This window comes from Nematolebias whitei, chromosome 16 (genome assembly GCF_014905685.2).
Source record: "Nematolebias whitei isolate Nwh7 chromosome 16, NemWhi1, whole genome shotgun sequence".
NCBI lineage: Eukaryota > Metazoa > Chordata > Actinopteri > Cyprinodontiformes > Rivulidae > Nematolebias > Nematolebias whitei.
The window spans coordinates 21948943-21954724 of record NC_056513.1 but is presented as its reverse complement, the minus strand read 5'-3'; positions in this window follow the sequence as shown (position 1 = coordinate 21954724).

Below are 5782 nucleotides of genomic sequence, written 5' to 3'. Positions count from 1 at the left end.
TGAACATTTTTCTACTTTAAAATCAAAAACAGATCAAAGCAGCTGTTCTAATTTCCTTTTTATCAGGAATTCTTCAAAAATAAAATTAAACTAAATGTATTATCATAAGCAGAACATAACATTAAAGAAATTACGCATTAAAAATGATGATGTAGCTCAGTAGATTCATAAATGTTTTTTCTTACCTGTGACATGTTGCTACTAATTCCACTTTCCTGCTGCTCTGCATCAGCTCTGCTGTCTTCATTCAAACTGAACTTCATTCGTGTATGAGAGCTGAGTGAAGCTGACACCCCACCCACTTCCAAAATTAAAGCAAATAGTCTGAATGGTTAGTGCTCCGTTAGTGCTGGTTTGTGCCGTTACAATTTTCGTTAGTGCTGCTTTGTATGAGGCCTCTGTTGACACCTGCAATGACTTCACTAAATTCTTTGTTAACAAAGTGGAGTTGATCAGGGCCTCCATCCCCCGCTCCTTAGTCGACCCATCAGCTTTTGTTTCGTGTTCTGCTACTTTCAGGCAATTCAAACCAATCACACTCCCATTGTTAAACAAAGTTGCTGGTCACATGAAGCCATCAGGATCACCATTGGACCCCATCCCAGCAGCATTGTTCAAACAGGTTCTACCAGCGATTGGGCCTGCTGTTCTAACAATACTAAACAGTAGTATTGCTACAAGCGTGGTCCCAGAGGCGTTCAAACATGCAGTGGTCACACCGTTAATTAAGAAACCTGGTCTTGACCCTTCAGCCTGCTCAAATTACAGGCCAATCTCAAAACTCCCCTTTCTGTCCAAAATCCTGGAAAAAGTAGTTTTTACTCAGTTAAATCAGTTTTTAACTGAGAACAAAATCTTTGAGGTCTTTCAGTCTGGTTTCAAGCAGCTCCACAGCACCGAAACAGCTTTGGTTAGGGTTTGTAATGACATTTTAACAGCAAATGATTCTGGTCATTTTGTGGCTCTTGTACTCCTCGATCTTACTGCCGCTTTCGATACTGTTGACCACAGTATCCTCATCTCTCGGCTTGAACACTGGGTTGGGATTACAGGTGCTGCATTAGACTGGTTCCGCTCATACGGAAGTGGGGGAGTGGTGGCGCAGAGGTTAGAGAGGTGGGCTTGTGATCCGAAGATCGCCGGTTCACGCCCCGGCCCCGACAACATCAAAAATTGTGGGTGGGGTAGGTGAAACACCCACACTTGCCCCCACCCTCATTCGCCCCACTCTGGGCCCATGAGCAAGGCCCTTAACCCCCATCTGCTCCCTAAACAGGTCTCTCTTGAAAATGAGTTCTCGTGGCTCAATGAGACTAACCTGGATAAATAAAGGCTAAATGAAAAAATGAAAAAAAAAAAATACCACTCTGACAGGAGTTTTTGTGTGAAGGTGGGTAAAAATCTATCCACTTCAATGCTTCTTTCCTGCGGTGTCCCGCAGGGCTCGATTCTCGGACCCCTTCTATTTTCACTCTATCTGCTTCCGCTGGGGTCGATCCTGTTGTATTTACAATGTTGTATTGTAAACCGTCATAATTATTGTCCTCATGGGCTTGCCATACAGTAGACAGGAAGTGACGTAAGGATTCGGTGTACATGTTACGGGCATTCAATAAACAGACCCGGGCTCATGAAGCGTGTCGATTATCTTTATTAAGACTAATACGAAACATTACATGGTGTCAGAGTATCGCGAACTGCACGACCGCTGGAGATTACAAAATGGATTCGTCCGGAGTTCCCGCACCGCAGATGGACTGGGATGCAGTTAACCCCCCCGAAGCCTGGCAGGACTTCGTCCAGCACGCAAAGCTAATGTTTAGCGGTCCGCTAAAAGACAAGTCGGAAGACGTCCTGTGCAGCTATCTTCTCCTGTGGGTAGGAAAACGAGGCAGAAATATTTGTAACACATGGCAGTTGACCAGTGATGAAGCTAAGAAGCTAAAAACCTATTTTGAACGGTTTGAACAGCATCTCATGCCAAAGACGAACACCATTTTTGCCAGATACAAGTTTTATGAAAGAGTCCAAGAGGAAGGGGAGTCATTCGAACACTTTGTGACAGAGTTAAAGCTACTCGTCAATCAATGTGGTTATGAGAACAGTGACGAAATGGTTCGAGACATGATTGTTTTTAAAACAAATTCCCCACAAATCAGAGAAAACCTGATGAGCCAAGGGTCTGATTTAACACTACAAAAAGCCATAGACTTTGCACGCTCACATGAAATCGCACAGGCTCAATTAAAAGTCATGGGGAACCCACACACGAGCTCACAAGGAGCAGTGCCTGCACATGCTGTGTTCTCAAAGCGTCAGAGCATGCAGCACAAAGGGAGGACAGCCCCAGGCTACAAGGTGGGAATGCCATGTGGGAGGTGTGCGCAGACACACAGCCAGAGAGATGAGTGCCCTGCAAAAGGAAAGAAATGCAAAAAGTGTAACAAAATGAACCACTTTGCTAAAGCTTGCAGGTCAGAAGCACCACAAAGGCACAACCCTGTGTACGAAATTAAACCTGATGCTCCTGATGAGGATGGAGAATTTTTTATTGACTCCATAACAAAGCTAAATGAAGGGGAAGCTAATGAGCAGGCTTATGCTGATGTCGAAATAGGCTTGTTGCATCAAATTGTGCATTTTAAGCTCGACACTGGAGCCACTGCTAATGTTATTCCTGCACGAATATTTAAAAAGCTTTTTAAACAAGTCAGCCTGGCACCACCCACACGCTCACTGTCTGGTTATGGAGGAGAAAAACTGGACATAAAAGGCACATGCCAGCTCAAATGTAAGTGGAAGGACATCCACACAACGCTGACCTTTGACATTGTGGAGACAGCAGCACCCCCCATCCTAGGTTTGAGGGCATGCCTGGACCTAGACCTAGTTAAGCTGGTCATGTCAGTGCAGAGCACAAACATTATGGATGAGTTTGCTGATGTGTTCAAAGGCATAGGAAAATTTCCAGGAGAATGTGATATACACATCAACCCAGACGCAGCGCCTGTGGTGTATCCCCCACGGAGGATCCCTTTCACACTGCGTGAGCGACTGAAACAGGAGTTGGATGGAATGGAAAAAAACGGCATAATTGCCAAAGTAAAAGAGCCCACTGAATGGGTAAATGGTCTAGTGATCGCAGAAAAGCGTGATGGAAAACTCAGAGTGTGCCTCGACCCACGTGAGTTAAACAAAGCCATCAAAAGGCCTCACTACCCTCTTCCAACACTGGATGACATCACGCCAAAGCTGGCAGGAGCACAGTACTTCAGTGTCATGGATGCACGTTCAGGCTATTGGGCCATCCAACTCACAACGAAATCATCATTCCTGACGACCTTCAACACGACCTTCGGCAGGTACCGTTTTCTACGTCTTCCATTTGGAATAATATCTGCACAGGACATTTTCCAAAGAAAAATAGACGAGACGTATGAAGGACTCAACGGAGTGGCAGCCATCGTGGACGACATACTGGTGTATGGCAGGACAAAAGAGGAACATGACGAAAACCTACGAGCCATGTTAGAGCGCACAAGGGAGCGAGGAGTGCGCCTGAACCCAGAAAAATGTGTCATCGGCGCCAATGAAGTGAGCTATTTTGGACACAGACTCACCCGAGAAGGTATCAAACCAGATCCAAAGAAAATTCAGGCTATAAAAGACATGCCGCCCCCAGAGAACAAAAATGAACTGGAGACAATTCTCGGCATGGTGAACTACCTGTCTAGATTTGCACCTGGACTGTCAGAGGTGAACGCACCGCTGCGACAGCTGCTCAAACAAGACTCTGAATTCATCTGGGATCAGAACCACGACAGAGTGTTCCAACAAATGAAGGACCTCATAACCAGAGAACCAGGTCCTATCCTAGCATACTACGATGCAACCAAGGAGCTGCGCCTACAGGTCGATGCATCAAAGTACGGCTTGGGAGCAGTACTAATGCAAGATGAGCATCCAATAGCGTATGCCTCAAAGACACTGACCCCAACCAAGGTTAATTATGCACAGATCGAGAAGGAGCTCTTCGCAGTACTTTTTGGATGTAAACGCTTCCATACCTACATATATGGCAAGAAGATCATCGTCGAGTCAGACCACAAGCCGTTGGAGCACATATTGAAAAAACCAATCTGCATGGCCCCAGCGCGTCTGCAACGCATGCTTATTCAGCTACAAAAGTATGACCTTGAGATTGTGCACCGCCCGGGAAAAGACATACCTGTGGCCGACACCCTATCCAGGAAGCCCCTGCCTGACTTAGACAGCACGTTGAGTGAAGGCATGGAGGACCAGGTCCATTCAGTGTTGAACAGCCTACCAGTAAGTGACAGAAAGCTTTCAGAGATACGAGCTGCTACGGCAAACGACCCACAGCTCATCCAGTTAAAGCAAACTGTACATGCTGGCTGGCCTAAGGACAGGAAAAAATGTCCCACAACACTACTGGATTTCTGGAATTTCAGAGATGAAATTTCACACTATGATGGCATCATCTTTAAAGGTGACAAAATCATCGTGCCGGCAACCCTGAGAGGCAACATGCTGGAAAAAATCCACACTGGACACATGGGGATTGAGAGGAGTAAACAGAGAGCACGGGATGCCCTTTTCTGGCCAGGGATGGGCAAAGAAATCGCCTCCAAAGTGGAAAACTGTTCCATATGTCAGGAGAGACGTGCGTCAAATCCAAAAGAACCCCTCATCTCACACCAAATCCCGGAGAGACCATGGCAGGTCGTAGCCTCAGACCTGTTCACCTGGCATGGAAAAGACTACCTCATAGTTGTGGACTATTACAGCCGTTATTTTGAGCTGGAAGGATTGACATCCACCACTACAGGAGCAGTCATCGCAAAACTCAAACCTATATTTGCTAGACACGGGATACCAGAAAAGTTTATTTCTGATAATGGGCCACAGTACAGCTCACAAGAATTCAAAAGCTTTGCAGACACATGGGACTTTGTGCACACAACATCAAGCCCCTTTTACCCACAGAGCAATGGTCTTGCTGAGAGAACAGTCAGAACAGCCAAATCAGTTCTGGATAAGGCTCATGCCCAGAGCGTAGATCCCTACCTGTCTCTTCTAGAGCACAGGAACACGCCAGTTGATGACTTTAAATCACCAGCCCAGCTTCTGATGAGCCGACGTCTGCGATCAGTACTTCCAGTCACCAGAAATCAACTAAAGCCACGCACCGTAAGTCAGACGGCGGTACAGGCTAAAAGGAAGGAAAAACAAGAACACCAGAAGCGATACTACAATCACAGCGCCACACCACTACCAAAGCTGCAGCAAGGCGACCATATTCGTTTTCAGCATGACACAGGACTCTGGAAACCAGCTGTCGTCATCCAACCTGCAGAGATGGATCGTTCTTTCATCATCCGCACCAGTGAGGGACAGACCCTACGACGCAACCGGCGACACTTGAGGGACACAAAAGGTCCATCAGCACCTTCAACACCGACAACTGATCCAGGAGCTCAGCATGAAAAGGCAGCTCAACAACAGACAGAGTCACAGCTTTCATCGGGCTCTGAGTCACAAACCAAAAATAACAGCCCCATACTGACCACAAGATCAGGACGAGTGGTCAGGCCAAGAACAGTTCTTGACTTATGATTGTAAAGGGTGCAGGCGGATCGCTGCCCTAAATTAAAAAAAAAAAAAGAAAAAAAAAAGATGTGAAATGATGGAATGTTTACATGAAATATTCACGTGGGATGACGTGAAATGATGTTTACGTAAAATGATGTTTACATGAAAA